This window comes from Passer domesticus, chromosome 17 (genome assembly GCF_036417665.1).
Source record: "Passer domesticus isolate bPasDom1 chromosome 17, bPasDom1.hap1, whole genome shotgun sequence".
Taxonomy (NCBI): Eukaryota; Metazoa; Chordata; class Aves; order Passeriformes; family Passeridae; genus Passer; species Passer domesticus.
In genome coordinates this window covers 8,067,707-8,085,406 of record NC_087490.1, presented here as the reverse complement: position 1 = coordinate 8,085,406, position 17,700 = coordinate 8,067,707, and the positions used below count along the sequence as shown (strand labels likewise).

The following is a 17,700-nucleotide window of genomic DNA, read 5'->3' as shown; positions in this document are numbered from 1 at the left end:
CTCCCCCCCAGCCCTTTTTTTAAGCTATAAAAGCAAACTCTGCATGAGCAAAGCAGATAAAGCTTGAATGGGCAGGATTAATTAGAAAAAAAAATAGTAATGGGAAAAGCTGCTGTGCTTTTTTTTTTCCCTGCAATTTTTAGTTCAGTAAGTGGCCACTTATAAAACCCAAACAAAGCACTCAAAAAACCCTACCATGGGGTGACATCTCCTTGTCTTTCTCTGAGTAATGAACCTATTTTCTTCTTCCTTGAAGATAAGACAACTTTTGACTATGAGAAATATAGGAGAAAGTTTTCTATTATATGTATAGGTCAGCTAGAGTACAGAGGCAGAAAATTGCAATACAGCAGTGATACAAAGTTGTGGAAGATAAGTTTTCCAGATGCTCTGCTACACTCTCTTCTCAGATTCTAGCATTTCAAGGGCAGTTTCTGGAACTGCCGAGAGATAAGAAAAGTCTCTGACTGGAGTTCATTGATTTCATAGATAAAGGAAGGAATGGATCACAGGGGTGGGGGAGAAAGGGGAGTGGAGGAGAAAAAAATAGAAATGAAACTTTTCTGTTCCAGTGCAGGGGTAAGTGAGGATGGGAAGGGAGAAGCCTGGCCAGGAGGCACCAGGAGCTATTTGCTCAATCTAGCTGGCACTGAACCTGAAACTTCAGATGCTGGAACCAATGGATACAGAGCAAATTTCTCTCATTGTGCCCATGTTCTTGGCCCTGCCAGGAGGATTTGAAAGCCAGGTGTCAAATCATGAAGCTGTTTAAGCAAGAGATGAGTCAAGGATTTTGTAACACAGAAAGCAAGACTGGGTGACACCAAGGCAGAATAAGAGAAGGCTGATTAGCTGTGAGCTGAGAGGCTGTGCCACGGCAGCTCTGTTCCACAAACATCATCCCAGTGTGACAGGGCGACACGAGAGATGGGGGAGAATTCTTCAACAGCAGCAAAGAAAGGGAGAAAATTAAATTCCCTGTCACTCAGCTGTAAGTGGTCTAATGAAGTGACAAGCAGATTTCCCAAAGTAAAAGCAAGGCATGCCTCTGTCTGAAAAGGGACCATTAGACTGGAACGTGAAAGAAGCTTGTGAGCACAAATGCTGAACTGGAATAATCACTTTTTCTAGAAACAAAAACCCCAAAAAACCAAAAAACCAACCAAACAAAATCCATAAAAATAAACCAAATTAAAAAAAAAATAACCCTACATCACCAAAATTTTCTAGCAAAGCATGTTTCCTCGCCCAGGCAGCAGAGGGCTGTGCCCCAGCAGCAGCAGTGCCCAGCCCCAGGGCAGCACCCTGGGCTCAGCAAAGGTGAATCTGCAGCCCAGCCTGGGCTGGATGGCTCAGCTCTGTGCAGTGTCCTGGGGAAGGAGCCCCTCTTCTCCCAGGGCAGTCAGACCTACAGCTGTAGATGCTCTCTGCTCTTGAATCAAGATCTCTTTTCCCAATGGAGAGATTTTTTTCTGGTGGAAAAACTTCCATAGAACCTCTCCAAATTACTCCCTGCATTAGGGCAATTAGTGGAGTCCAGGGCTGACAGAGCTGGATCCCTTCCAGAGTCCCCCAGTCAAGCAAATCCAGCCCTCTACACTTAATTAAAGCACTAATAGGTTTGTTTCATCACCAGGGTGCCCCACCAGCCCAGAGTTTTGCTTCCAAATGACCTAGCCAGAAACCACAGGCATTCAAGTGATCTGTTATTAGGAGTATTTATCACCAGGCAGGTATTTCAGCTCTCAGAACTCTGCACCATGGGGAATTGAAAGCTACAGCAACCTGTCAGGGTTTGGGGAGAGGTCTCCAAAGCAGGGCTGAGCCCAGGCTGCAGAACCCCAATGCCATCACCTCCCTGCCCCAAGGGCTCCCCTGGGTCCTGCCATGGCCCGTACAGGTCTCATACCAATATAAAATATACATTATATCATCTAGAGTACCTAGCTAATTAGAAAATGTTTTCATTAACATGTTAGCAACATGGATTTTTTTCCCTGAGAGACTGATCTCAGCCCTGTTTCTGAGTACATTCACTGACTGCTTGCACACACAGACAGCTCTCAACTCACAAACTGCCTGTGGAAGTTTCATTTCCTCCAGTTTATTTTCTTTTCCTTTCACTCAGGGGTGCATCTGAATTGGCTCAGGAAGCTACAGGTGATTCTGGGAAGAGACACCAAGGACAAGAGAGTTTGGGGAATTCATTTTAACACCAAGTAAGGGTGTCTTTTCATTAGTTATCCTCTTGGAGCTGTTCACACATCAGCAGCTCATGACCCGTGTAAATGAAAACAAAGGCTTTGGTTTCATTTTTCATCCATTTTAATTCAGAGCCTCTTCTCTGATCAGTTTACAGTATGATTTGAGATAAGCCACAAACACTACAAATTTATTTACAGTGCCAGGTATTTCCAGTGTTGATAGCTCTCACAGGTTCTTTGCATAGCAATTGCCCTTTTGTATAATTTTAAGAAAAGCAAAATAACAAAGGAAGAAGTGTCACTTTGGGCCACTTCCAGTGCCATGAATTACACAAGGCTGGATTCAGCTGGAACACATCCCATAAGGATGTATTAATTCCACACATTTCAAACCTAGCAACGTTGGACAGATTTATCAGGAATACACAATTCAGAGTGTAAGAGTGATTTAAGGTGGTGCAAAGGGGCACATATGCTGAGCCTCTCCTTAACTGGCCAATTTTTTTCAGCTGAGCTATCACTGACTGTGGCATATTTCATTGCTGTGGAAACCTTCCTTGGCAAGAACATTAAAGGAGAATTCTCAATCCCATGTCTATGTTAAAGAATCTGTTACAAGTTTCCTTAAAGCAAAAGAGGATTCCAAGTACTGGGATTTTTTTTCTGTAGTCTCCCAGAAATTAAGAGACATTTTGGTTTTTTTCTACATATTGAGGTTGAGCAGGGAGCACCAACAAAAGCCTTGGCATCATTTCCATAAAGTTAATGATTTACTTGATCTTCCTTCTGAGCTTAGGTAACACCCAAAAGGCTGAAGGCCTCCAGCGAATCTAGAAACCTTCAGAAAAACCTCAGTTTTGTCATCTACCTAGGCAGCTCCAGGACAACCCTGTTAACAAGGCTAAATGACTCTGAGACATTTTAACCCCAAGCCCTTGCATGTGGGCACTTTGATCATGCCCATCATCAGGGCACTGTTTACACCTCACCTTAGCATTTGCCCTTTCTCCAAGCTGAGCTAGGTTAGAAAGGATGGAATTGGCTTCCTGTTCACAGCATTTATCGACCTGGAGAGGTCATTGTGATAGACTGCAAGTCCACAAGGTCTCTGCACTCCAGTCTGATTTCCATACAGTTATAGATTTTGTGATTACAGCTGCTCTGTGGAGGTGCATTTAGCTAAACTGCAGCCAGGTACCCAGCCCAGCTGAGAGCAGAGCCTGCTGAGGAGCCGTGGTGCAGGCTCTGCTGTGAGCTCTTGCTGAGCACTTTGCCTCTGCAGAAACACAGAGCATTGGCCCATGGGGACAGAGATGAGGTGACTTCATGCTGGAGACCTCCAGCCTCAGCTGCATGGCTCCATCCAGCCCCAAGACCTGACAGCACCAATCTGACCAGACTGTAGCTAAGTTGGTGTCCAGGACTGCCTTCAGCATTTCTACATCTGTTTACCAGGCTAAAATAAAGCACAGATTCAGAGTCCACTCTCACCTCCACATGATGGCCCATGAATACTGAACTGGCTTGTGTTTCAGGAAAAAGGATGGGCCTGAATGCCTCAAACTGCATTTTCCTCTCCTATAATGAGATCCATGGGTCCAGCAAGAGATATCAGCCCCAGCTAACACACTGCCCACATTTTCTCCTATTGTTGCTTAGATAAATGCCCATCCCCAAAAGGATTAAGGCACTAAGAGAATGACATCCTGGCCTATACCCTGGTTGTTTGCCACAGTATTTTAACTCGTGTCTTACATGGTATTTTTATTTGCTTGTAAAAAAATATTATAAAACTAGATTGAGTTCTCCTGGGGGGGGCAGTGGGGGGAGGAAATTACAGAGATCAAACTATTGCCATGGAACATTTTTCCTGGCTGAGAGGAAATTTTAAGGTTTCTGATCAAAAGACTTTTTAAAAACCATCAACTGTTCTCAGAGGAAACACACAAATCTCCACTTTTATTTGCTAACTTGATTGGTGCTTTATTTTTCTTTCAAGATTCTGCTGAGTCTGCTTGGCTCATGGCCAGGGGATGCATTTTGCCTCTCTATTTGTATCAAATTAAGAATGCCCACATCCAAGTTGATGGGGAACAGGCTGATAGAGAAACAGAGTATTAAATAAGCCCATTTCCTTAGCAACATTTCCTTCTTCTCTGGTACTTCTGAAGCTCTGGTTTTCAGCACCACTCCACGCTGACACAAACTTTCTGCCTCTTGACCTTAATCGGAGCTGAGCTGTGTCAACACCAAGTGTCAGATTCACATGGAGCAAATTGCTCTGAGCCTCAGCTTTCTTACAGCCTTTCCTGCAGCTGACAATGCTTCATACTGCAGGAGATCATTATCCAGAGGAACCTGTGGCATTTAACGTGGATGAGCCCTGCCCCAAAAGGCACCTGGACGTTTCCAGCCCTGCATTTTTTATTCGACCAATGACACCCTTAATTAAGGCCAACTGAAATCTTAATCCTGGATGTGCCTGTTGTTCAAGAAAAAAAAGGCCATTAACTCCAAGCAGACAGTGCATCTGATCAGGGTACAAAAGTTTCTGTGCTTAACATAAAACCTTTGGTAGGAATGAAGATGGTATTTCTCTGCTCCTAGAGCAACTAATTAGTGCTCAGAGCTGTGTTCAAACACCCTCCCCTAATGCAGCAGACACCAGCTATTGCTTCACACCATTCTACTAAGCCTAAGATTTGTAATGTCTGTTTCTGTAACTTAACAGAGTCAAAGATAAACCCCTTCTCAGAAGGGGAACAAAAAATTGCCAAAACACAAAGGGGTTTAATTAAGAAACAACTCCTCATTTATCAGTATTGGTATGAACATGAAAAACCACACAGGGAGTTCTTAGAGACAACAGTCTCAGGAATGAGACCTGCCTTTGACAGGTTTGTGGTTAGTTCTGTTCTCATCAGAGGTGAGCAGGAGCTGCCAACACCCACTCAGTCACAGTGGTGAAAACCAGGAGGAACCTCACGTGATCCAACATGATTTTAAGAGAATTCACGTGCTTATTTTTTGATTTAAACCTTTGTAGATCAGATTCAGTTTGGGGTGTGAGGTTTACACACATTTGTCTTGAGAGCCTGAGGTGCTGTTAATCCAGTTACCCAAGCCTGATTGACTTAATTACTGTAGCCTAAACAACTGGGAATAATATGTTCCAGATCCATAGTTACCCTCTTCACATTAACTAGGCAATACCTGCCCAGCACTACCAGCCTAACAAAAGATCATGGTTTTTTATCATTTCAGAGATATTGCTCACAAACTCAAACTTGCATACAGATGGCTGCAGTACAAGCCACAGAACGAGGAAAATTAACAGGGGTGCAACAACTCTGCAAATCTTCCATTTGCTTCCATTTTGCCACTCAGAAGCAGGTGTTCTGCTGGGCTTCCCCACTGGATATGCAACTCACTAATTACCAGATTTGTCTCAGGACCACTGGCACTAATTAACACTGCAGTCTAATTAATCAGAAATTTAAATTCCACTGAAGAGCTTTTGAGCTATTTCTGTTAGGCACAATGGAGGATATTTTTTGTTGTTTGGTTTGGCTCTTCTGACAATTGTTTTTGCTTTGAACCAGTAGCAAGATTAATAGTCTTGATATGAGTAGAATTGATCACTTTCTATGGAACACCTTTTTGTCTTTATGTGTTCTTTTAAATTAACATTGTTCTTACCAAACTCAGACACATACCCTTATCTTGCTTTTTATTTTATCCTCAAAACACTGTTTTTTTTTCATATAACATTAATCAATATGTTAACTGTTGCTTGCCATACAAGCTTCCATCTCTAGCCTGTGAGCAGGATGGGTTTAACCAAGGAGTCATCCTGGCACAGATTTTGAAGACTGAAGTATCTGCAATTCCCTCCTGGTCAATATTAATTTCAGTCCCATAGGAGAAAAACTTTTTTTTTTTTTTTTTAACCAATGCAATGATTTTTGGAAGATGTGAAAAAATATGAGTACTGATTGTTTTAACTAAAAAAAAAATTAATTACAGTGGCATAATAACAGATGATAAATGCTATCTGCTTTGAATAATCCTCCTTACCTACTGTTACTCCTCTACACCTCTGTGCAGGTTTATCATAATCCTTAGCCCTACAATCTACGATTAGGGTGCTTCATTAGCTCTTTTACTTTGCACTACTTAAATAATTCAAACACAACATTGCAGGAGCCTCTGCTCCAGAGGCTTACAGCAGACATGGCTTTGAGGAACTCCAGCACAGCTTGGTCACACAGTGTTCCACCAGGCCAAGAGAAGCCCTCGGTCCCCATCCAGCAGGACCTCAGACCTCTGGGAATGCCCTGCCTGATTTTCTGGGCCAGCAGGAGCAGGAGGTCATTACACCAGTGGTTAGTTCTGGAAAACACAGACACACCAGCTAAAACCCAGGTGAATTGCTGGATAAAAGCCAGGGAGAGAAACCTTCCAGTTCTGGCTGTTCTGGAAGGTCTGGGTCACTGAATGATTGAGCAGCTGAGGCACAGGGAGCTGCAGGTGCTGCAATATCACACCTAACGTGGGTGGGCAGAGTACCACAGGCAGGGCTTAATCCTGACACTTCACTGAGTCAAAACAAACAGAAATTAACCATTGTCTTGCTGCCTTCCACGTGGGGTAACACGTCAAGTCCTGACTGGCTTCACACTTCGGAAAACTTTCACTGATTTAAGAGATTAAAAAAATCTAAACACATCTGAACAGGCAACGGCTTGCAGAAAGGGAGCTCTCTGTGTGAGCAGGAGGAGGCACAAACAGCAAACCTCCCTGTGCCTGTGCCCCAGCTCACCTGCACTGAGAAAAACCAACCCCAGAGAAGCTGCAGCAGCTGAACACCAGCAGCTCCTCCACCAGGTACAGCCTGACCCAGATGCTTTTACACTGGTACAAAAATAACATCATGCAGGTCTTGTACCCCTCTGAAAACCAAGGCATGTTTTCCATCTCCCATTACACATCCATGCATCGCTGCATTTGCATTCCAGGGTTTTTGTATGGAAGGAAGAGGGGCTTTGCAATCATCCTGCTGATTACACCTACAGCTGGTGAAAATTAGGGACAGCCAGATGGTGTTTCACCAATTGTTCTGCAGCTGGCCACAACGAAGGCAGCTGGGAGAGACAAATGCTCCCACCACACTCATCACAGAGAACAGCATGGAAAAAAGAAATAGAGCTCCACAGAGCAGAACTCCAACTCATTGTTTAAAAAAATAGAGGATGAGGAAAATCGGTTTGTTTAATTGCCAGAGGAGAAAGAGGGGGAAAAAAAATTACCACCAACATAGAAATTCAGTGGTATTATCAAACCAGTGCAGCAAAACCTCAATGAATGCAGTCAGTTCCCAAGACATGGAAGTGAGGGATGGTCCTGTGGCTGCAGATGTGCCAGCCACGTGTGCTCCTTGTGAGGCTGCACACTTACACCTGCAAGCCCCATTTCTTCCTGTCCCCTGCACTGCTCAGATCATTCCCTCCCTCCAGCACACTCCACAGAGGACAGATGCAGCTCTGGGGCTCACAGGTTGAACAGCCCATTTTTGAGCAAACACGTGCTGGCTGACAAAGAGAACCATCCCTCAACACAAGCAGTGAGGGGATACCAGGGCCTACAATGGAATTCTGCTCTATTGCAGTGCCTACCTAAAACCCCAGGCTTTGGATTTCATTTTATATGGCACATGTAGACCTGTCCTTGACTGCCACAGATACCACAGGCTGCAGTGAGCCATCCTCCCTCCTGAATGAGCCAAACAAGGAATCTCCATCTCAAGCTTTCCATAATGCTCAAGCACCAGCTGACTTGAAGATGGGAACTGTCATTTTGATGATTTCACAGATGATTTGGAAAGGCAATTCCCTGAAAGGTCACTGATTTGTCTCTCTACACCTTTATCTTCATTGCATCCAAGGGCTCTTCAGCTGCTGAATCCATTCCCAGAGCACTTTCCATTACACCTCTCCAAGCAGTGATGCCTTCAGCCTTACAACCCTAAGCTGATATTCCCATAGCCCTGAATAAATTGTGCTTCCAAGCTCTGATTTCTTATTCCAGAGATGTGATGGCAACAAGTACACTAAGAAACAGTTCAAATATGCAAATTTTATTATTCCCATCCCCCTCTCACTGCAGCAGAGTCTCTTAAACTGTTTGTGAACACTCAGGAGCATTTACACATCTGCTGAACCTTCACTGTGTCAAATAATTGGCTGGGATCCATCTTGGGAAAAAGACCCCAAACATCATTTCAGTCTATGGCAGACTCAAAGCCACCAACATTCTTCCAGCATGACAATACAACACTGAATGAAGGCTCTTGTCTTTGATAGAAATTGCACAAAACTGCAAATGAAGCATTTGAAATCCTCATTTTCTTGAGAAGGAAAACCAGAGCAATCCCCAGAGACATGGTGACAAACTATCACAGTTCTTCCATCATGCCACATGATCAGGCATTTGTTCTCTTACAACACTCCATCTTTTCAATGCACTCAGACTTTCTGGTTTTGTTCTTTTTTTTTTTTTTTTTGCAGCCAAGTAACCTCTCAGCACTACTACAGAGCTTCTGCATTTCATCCCAGAGGCTTCACCATCTAAATGACAAGGAAAGGCAATCCTGTGCATGCAGATTAGGCAGCTGTACCCTGCAGAGCCAGGCAGCGTGAGACTGAGGATCTCATAATGACCAGAGTTCAGGAAGCTTCACAGAGTGGCTGCTCAAGCAGGAGCAATCTCATTGCTTGTGGATCTCACCCCAGAAAGAGGGAACATACTCAGGTTATTTGGGAAAGGCAAATGTGGTCACTGACACTTTGGCTGCTCAATAGGCTTTTCACTCCACAGCCTGAAGAGTATTATGCCCCAACTCAGTTTAGCCTGACATTTAAATCAGAGGTCCTGGTAGGCAAGTACCCAATAAAAGCAGTATTTTGACACTGAACAGTACATGAGAAGGAAAATTTTCTATCAAAGCAGAAAAATTATTAGATCCCCATGTTTGTCCACATCTTCTTTGAAGACAGGTTTCTCCACTAGAGAGAACAACAGAGGGCCATACATTAGTCTCAATTTTTAAAAAAAGCTCAAATTTATAATGTGCTGTTTTCACTGAGTGATTATCAAAGGTATATTTGTGTGGGCTTTGGCTAAAGGAGGAAGAAGAGAAATAGGTCAAACTTTTGTGCTTTAAGAGTATCTTAATGATTACTTTTGTTTAATTAATATTGCTACACATCTCTGTAAAGAACTTGCAAGGACAAAAAATAACACCTCATGAAATTTTCCTCCTAAGCTTCCCATACCTGAATGTAGATATCAGTAATGATTAAGAAGGAAAAATGGAGACAGATATACATATATAAGTTTCATGCAAGAAACTTCAGACACTGTAAACTCATGCCTTTCTACAGATGATGATTCACTTGTTAAATCTAGAAACATTTCCAGACACTGAAGCAGAATAACGTGTCTGTGTGGGTATGGGGTAACTGGAAAACTCCTGTGATGGATAGCTGGAAATGTTAAGATTCTATATTAAGAACATACACTTATGATCAGAGCTGAAAAGACTTGCAAATGTCCCCAGAAACTTAATGACCGTGTTTTGCCTGTATTTGATTGATTTTCCTATAAATCAAAAGGATTTCCTATAAATCACCAGAGCTGCAGGGGGAACAAAGCTATTTCCTAACTGGGTCCCTTAGGACTGGAGCACAGTGCCCATACTCCTCCTCTCTGAGGGGACTCCCAAGGCAGCCAGCATGTCTGTGAGCAGCTGAACCACACACTGCTGGCTCTTGCAGGCTTTGACAACCCTCAGTGTACCCCTGGAAGGTAGGGAAATGCATATATTGTGTACACATAGATAGATTTCTCATTTTAAATTGAGGTAGGTAGATAGAGAAACACAGTAAGCAAATAAATAAAGTACCAGAAAAGAAGCCCAGACTAAATTGGTACTGGGACTGCTGCTCTGGGTTCTACTTTCAGCACTCCACATCCCCAGGGTGCTCTCAGCCCACACTGCATCATGCCATATCCACCAACTCCACATGGACCAGCTCCTCATCTGGTACAAGCTGGCACTGCTCCAATGACTTAATCAGAGTTTTGCTAATTAGCACCAGCACACGACTGATGGCTTTCTGCCTGAGAAGATGTGAACGTTTTTCCTGCCTGCTGGCCTGTGAAAGCTTTTGCTAGCACGGGATGATCCTTTCTGAGGTGGTGGAAACACAGCTGTGTGCTGCATTTGCATTCCTGGAGAGGACTCCAGCGGTTCCTTGCCACCCCAGTGAGACAGCCCCTAGCAGGATGCAGTCCTGAATGACCCAGGGATGTCAACCAGGGCGCTGTGACCACACAGTCAGCTGGAAAAGAGCATTTCTGACACCCTGCCAGAGGAAAGGAGCCCTGCTGGTCATTGGCACGGGGCTGTGCTGAGCCAAGCAGTGCCCCCATTGCAGGGACAACCCAGCACACCTGCAGGGCAATTAACAGCTCCCGGTTAACTCTGGGAACAAAACGAACAGGGAACAATGGAGCAGTTCCAGCGAGGGACAGGGGACAGCACTTCAGTGTCTCTGTGAGGGGCTGTGTGCACACAGGCAGATGTAACTCTCCTGCCACCCCAGCAGGATTTATTGATGATATTTGTGACAAGAGGCACCTGTGCAGTGCAACAGGGATGGAACCCAACTGCAGCACACACAGGCTTTGCCTCCAAAAGCACAACACACAAATGGCATGGTGACAGATGAGGCGTTTGGTGAGGCACAGACAGGTTAAATGATGTGACCAAGGTTACACTGACAGCCAAAGGATGCTGAGCATCTGTTACAGTCCCCTTTATCCAACACTGGTAAGCTTGAAATGCATTCCCAGATGGAAACAGACAATAAAACCAGAGTCAGTACTGCCAGGAAGCCTAGGTTTAACTGGAGTCACTCAGATTTGCAGAACTGACTAGAAAAGCTCATCAATTTTACTAAGTGAGCATTTCATTAGATATAAAGAAGATGGACAATAATGGGCATGAAATTAACAGAATAAAAGCAGTCCAGGATCATATAAAATTACAGCCTGATTGGTGTCCAATAAAATGCAACATTCAGAGAATGGTAAAGGCACTGCCACTAATTAACTAAAGGTGTTTGATCACATCATCTTACTCAGATAGACTCCAGGTTGCAGTTGCAGCTGTGCTGGTATTAAGAATTGAGGCAGCACAGATCTTTTAGCTGACCTGACATACAGTGCTCCCACTCCCATCCTCAGCTGCTATTCCTTCCAATGCTGCCAAATACTAAACAGACCCTAGAAGCAAAGAGCTCAGCAGTTAATGTGGTACAATTTACAGTAGGAGCTTCACCTATGTAAAATACAGCTCTCTGTGGCCAGCCTCAGCTGCACGGGTCTCACAGAACTCACAGAGGCTACTCTGACTCCCAAAGTTATAACTCAGCAGAAGAACTGGAGCAATATTTTATTATGAGAGGCTGCAGGCTTATTTATTTATCCAGCTTGTGCACCAGGCAGGGGAGAAGAAGAGGATGCAGCCTTTCCCCCAGGCTCACACACATGTGTGAGCAGCTTCCTCCCAGGGAGGGAATGGAGCCTTGCTCAGGAGAACAATCCAGCCCTGCAGGAAGCCAGGGCAAGCCAGGGAAGGATGCTCTGGGAATACAGGATAGCATAATGATTCCCAGCCTTTTTCCAAATTCCTCTCCTGAACATTCAACTGAGAACCAGTAGCAATCCAGAAATACATTTAATGGCTTGATAAGGCTGTCAGAAAGAAGCCCTGAGCCAACATGATTTCAACCTCTCCATCTTGGAGTAAGCACAAAGTGTGAGAGCAAATGTGACTAGAGGGGTGTTTCATGGGTGGCTTTTGTATTTGCTTTATGGGGAATCTCCTCGGAGCTTTTGATCCAGATGGAAACCAGCAGGGACAGCAGGGTGCACAAAGGCATCTGTTGGGTACAGTTGCACAGATACCTGACCTACAGCAATCAGACATGGCATGGGATGCTGAGATTTGTGCCAGGGACCACTTCAGTTGGCACAGATTGTCACTGTCCTCAAGGGGCCACTCTTGAATCCAGGAGTGACTAATGTGCAAGGGAATCAGCACGGCAAGCACTGGATTCACCTGAGGATTCCCCCCTAGTGAAATTCCATAATCCCACAGGCTGGCTTCATGGCAGCTCTGCAGAACAAACTGTGCTTAAGGAAGATATTTCCTGTGCTTTCTTTCTGGAGCAATTGGTGGAGTTGCAGCAGGGCCCTGGGGAGGTTACAGGCACAAGAGGTTGTCTTTTAAGGATCAGGCAACACTCTGGCCTCTTCCCCAACATCGATTGTAGAACTCACAGTGAGCTCTCCCCTGTTGCACAGCCATTCCCCAGGTCATTAGCACACACCAGGACAATGTGACTGTGGCAAGGAGAAGGTCTGCCAATTAATGTGTCTCTACAGCAGCCCTTTCACCTCACTGGGACTTGCTGCTTGTGGAGTTAACTGTCCATTTGCAGCTTCCAAATGAAAGTTGTCAGCTGTGTAAATACTGCTGGTCCCACGGGAGCTGAGTTCCCAACCTCTGTTCCAAATAGCAGAGAGGATGGGAAAGCTGACAAACTCAATTCTTTGTAGGCTCCCTCTGAAGTGTTTCTGCAAATGATAGTCTGGAGCATCCTTCCAGGCTTTACACTTTCCTTCCTTCCTGCATCTGCAGGCAGCACATACTCAGCAGCTGTGTCCCCACCTTCTTCCCAGTGCCAGCTCCTGGCATCAGGAAATGCCAGCTCCTGGAAATACACTTCTTTGAACTCCACTACAACCAGGACAAAATTCAATGTGACACACAAAAAACTGAATGCTTGTTTTTTAGGCCTGGCTGCAATTTAAATCTCACGAGCTGCAAGATCACCTGGGGGTTCTAAAATTACTTGTGTACAGGTGAGAAAAAGGTTCATTTATTTTCTGGCACTTTCTCCTGGAGAGCTGGGTAGCATCTGCGAAAAGCAGCGATTTCATTTTGATTAACGAGAGAGGTTTGCTGAGCACATATGGAACAAACCCAAAACCACTGCGAGCACAACTGCTGGGTTCACTGCTACCCACAGAAAAACACAGCACAGGAGGGCAGGGAGCTGGCCCCACAGCCAGACGTGGGCATGGCTGTGCATTTCCATGAGACACAGCCCAAAAGGACTCTCAGTCCCTAAACCCAGCAGCCACAGAGCTTTTAGGACCACAAGGACAGGCTCAATCTCTAGATGAAAGAAGGCACCGTTTTTACAGAGGGCTGTGGCCTGTTTTAATCAGAGTGGTGCCAATTTTTGCCAACTGTCATTAACCCAACACTTCCCCTGCTGATGGAGGTAAATCAGGTATGGGTATTGTAACTTCCATATCAAGCACTGGCTTCCATTTAAACAGACACAGATGAGATCAGGCTGGTGTTAAGGCTCTAAGAGACATCCTACCAACACTTCCTCTTTGGCTATCCACTTTCTCAGATCTTCCAGTTCAGTTTTCTTTTCTCTAAAAATTATTGCTTGTACTTTCTTTGAAAAATCCTCTTTTTCAAAATAGTTTTCCTATCTTCTTCCATCTCTGTCCCTTAGTTTCAGCTCACATGCTGTTTCTAACTTGCTCCCACACAGCTTCAGCTCCATCCACCTTCCCTAGAATTTTATATTTGAATCATGTCCTCTCTTAATTTCCTTTCTTCTAATGAATTCAAGCCTAATTTTCTTAACCTCTCCACATGGCTCTAAACCATCAAGACCTTTTATCCTACTAGTTACTCTCTCCTGCACTTTATCTAATTCTTCAATATGCTTTCTGCAATAAGAACAAACTGCTAAAGGTAAAAGCCTCTTTTCTGGCAAGCAGAAAGAGATTAGAAAGAATAGAAAAATTCTCATGGCAGCCCTATTTCCTCTCTGTGAGGACAGACAGACACCTGCTTGCAGCCTGAGCAGATCCCAAAGTACCAATCCTGCAGCAGGGGCAAAATGGGAGCAGCTGATCTGTAGGGGATTTCTTCTGTTTCCTCATTTACTCACCCTGAAAACTGCAGCTGCTTCTTGCCCTGCTAACAGAACAGTAAAAATCCTGATGCCCACTTCAATAAATATTTCACTCAAAGGACTTTCAGCACTATTGCACAGTGCAAGTACCTTGCAGGCTGGGACAGAACAAGCTCCTTTCAACAGTTTTACCAATTCACTTCTTTCTTGACCTACAGAGATGGGGTCAAGCATTTCATTCTGTGAGCATGTCTGTCAGCCTCCTCATCTATTTCTTGGCAGCACAATACCACTGCAAATTCAGGACAGAGATCAATCTAAAGACAGCAAAGATCAGCATCTTTACATCCTGGGTGTCACCTGTAGAGTGGTCTAAAGGTTTATTCATCCCTAAAATAACTGCCCTGAGCAAAGCCCTGGGAGTCTCCTGGAGGAATTAGTGCAGTGTCATAATTAATGGGTGACAACCAAAGCAGCTCACAGAAACTTCTGAAAGACTTTGTCATCCTACCAAGTTAAGAGAATATGAAGGAGACAGAGCTTTTCCCTCCTCATCTTCATTACCCCAGGAGAAGCACTCTGCAGTGACATGCTGCCAGCTGTCATCACATTCTGCCTGTTTGTCCTCACAGTAGGAGAAGCAGCAGTCTCTGGATTAGAAATGCCTCTAACCTCGAGAAACGAGTCTGAGGCAAATCTCTGAATTACTTTGACTCTTCCGAATTACCAAAGCACTTAAGTTCAGCTCCTAATTCCCCATCTAATTCATAATTTGTAAAACCTGAAAGTAGACACACAATGCTAAATTTTAACCAACCTTGGAATTCAAATCTGGATCAGAGCTTCTGCTAGAAAGGTTCAGAGCAGTTAGAAGCTCCATGAAAAACATTTGCAGTAACAGCAACCCACGTTGCTAAGCTATTTGTCATTATTATCTGATTATTTTATGAATTAAGAAAATACAGTAATTATGTCAAGCCATTAAAATATTTTTTTCCCTTTCATCCTTGTTTCCAAGGTGTGCTCAGAGTAAGGGCAGTGCCCCAGTGGTAGGAGCTGCTTTCAAGCCCACCTTCCTCCTCCTGCTCATCAGCTCAGCAAGCCAGAGTGTGAGCAGGCTGCTGAGGCCAGTAGGAGAATAAACCCTGAAAATACAACACCTGCAGGAACATTTTGATTTGATTTTTTTTTTTGTTTCACCCAAACGTTTAAAAACCATACTGTTTTTTCTACCAAGCAATGAGCAGTTCTAGCTGCATTTTCAGCAGCTTCCTTTGGTGGAGGGCACAGCCTGGTAGAACACAAGGACATGAAATAAAACATTAGGGATTCCTCTCAATATAATTGAACCCATTCCATTCCATGAGATTTCTACATTTCATTTAGCCGAAAATAAAAGGCTGAGACTCTCAGGAGGCTTCTCTGGGCAGAATTCTCTGGATCAAAAATGCACTGAAGCACCTACAAATTAAGAGGGTTTGGGGTGAGCACAGTGACTTTACATTAAAAAAAGAGCAATAAGAATTGCTCAGGAATTTTCCAGTGGCCCTTCAAAGACCTCAAGCGTCAGGCTACAATCATTAATGTATAAACACGGGGGGAAAAAGGAAATATTTTATCAAGTTTAACTGTGTGAACTCCTGTCAGGAAAAGCACCAGGAGCACCCTGCTCAGTACTGCAGTAAAATTGCTTCAGAATCTCCTGAGTCTTTCTGCCTGCAGTTTCTCCTGGGTAAGAGAGGCCTGGCTCAGCATGGGTGCTGACAGTGCCTGGGAGATTCAATGCTGCATTTCAGTGCCAGCCCACGGAGCAAGCCATGAAACTTCCTCATTAAGCTGCTCTGAGATAAATCAGTGCTAAACTGTAATTGCAATTTGCTTTTCAAGAACACCCATTTCTCAGAAGTCTATAAAAGTTCAAGCTGAACATCAACGAAGCCAAATATTCCTCTTCAGCCCCTTTGTTTTTTGGATCTGAACTATTGATGATTACCTTCCTTTTATACCCTGACATTTATGAGATCTATGGCCAATGTGTTTTGTGCCTTTTGGCAGCAGCACAGCATTATTCACACCTCAGATACCACTGTCTGTAATAACTCAGTCAGGGGAAGGTGTAAGCACGGCAGCCTGGCCTATTTGCAGAGAAAAATAACATTTTCCTCTTCTATGCTACCAAAAAAAAAAAAAAAAAAAAAAAAAAAAAAAAAAAAAAAGTGTGGGTTTTTTTCCCATTCACATCTAAAAAGGGAGCTTTGGGAGACATAGGTCTCATTTTGAGCTCCATACCCTCTGAGGATATGGAGAATAATCTCAGAGGCATGAAGGGGAGGAAAAAAAAATTAAAAATTACAGTTAGCTCTCTCTGTCCAAATCTGTCATTCGCTATCACAGCCAGACACACCTGCCCTGTGTTTCTGGGATCACATCTCATTAGCCTGGGGTTCACACATGCCTGGGGTAATCAGTGCTCTGCAGAGAGCCCACAGAGCACACAGCACAGACTGCCATCTGAAGAAGGGAGCCATTTGGAAGCCCATTTCCCAAGCAGATGTGAACAGTTTCCTCCCAAGGCTCACAATGCAATGATGTCCTTGGCATTTCCTTCCTCACCAAACAGATGCCCCCAGGAACAGCCTCACTGCAAAGCAGAGCTGGCCAGGTCCAGCCTGATGTGCCAGCAGGGTCTTGTGGATTCCCTGGCAGCAATCTGGCTCCGCCTGCCCTTGGGACCAGTTTCATCCAGAGCCAGGTCTGCTCTCTCTGTGCCAGCTCTGGGACAGACATCTGGGCCACTTCCCCAGCATGGGAGCAGGGAGGGCTCTCCTGCTGGAAAGCTGCAGCTCACACCAGAGAAGTGCAGCTCCACGGGTAGTTGAGAAATGAGAGGCGGATGGCAGAGTCCCATTTTGGAAAAGACTCTCTGGGGAACATTTCAGTGAAAAACCATATGCTCTCCTTTCATAGCAAGTTCTTGCCACTCTGGAGAGTCAGAAAAGGGAGCTGTGCAGTCAGCACAGAGAACAACTCTTGCAGCAATGGTGTGGGGCTGTAGAAATGTACATGTTGCTGCAGTAAGGACAGAAAGTGACACTGGGAAAGAATAAGGATGGTTAATTGGATAGAGATGGCATTTGGAGAGAATAATTAATCAACACAAGGTAAATTTCACCACTGGCATTACTGCATTCCTTAGCAGTGGCAATTTTGTCACTTTTGACAACGGAATTTCGTTTTGGCAGTGTCACCTTCCAGTTCTCCTGTACTTAGAGATTACTTCTGTGAACTTCTTGTTTCTAGAACACAAACTGTACATTTCTTCATTTTCAGCGCATTGTTTCCTTTCCCCATTTGTGCCTTAGCAAGCTTAGTAGGACAAGAGCCTACTGATGCTTTGAGCTTATTCTCAGTGTACACCCAGTCAG

At 44.3% G+C, this 17,700-nt stretch overlaps 1 long non-coding RNA gene across 4 annotated transcripts in view; it reads right to left on the bottom strand.

The window, feature by feature from the left end:
• Positions 1-17,700, bottom strand: part of LOC135282685 (uncharacterized) — a 202,441-nt gene that overhangs the window by 73,671 nt on the left and 111,070 nt on the right. The window contains exon 3 of one of the 4 annotated variants that reach the window (XR_010348750.1): positions 3,581-9,268. The exons of the other annotated variants lie outside the window; for them this stretch is intronic. This is a non-coding gene — a long non-coding RNA (uncharacterized LOC135282685). Of the gene's footprint in view, positions 1-3,580; positions 9,269-17,700 lie in introns of those variants that run through there. 4 annotated transcript variants of the gene reach the window in all.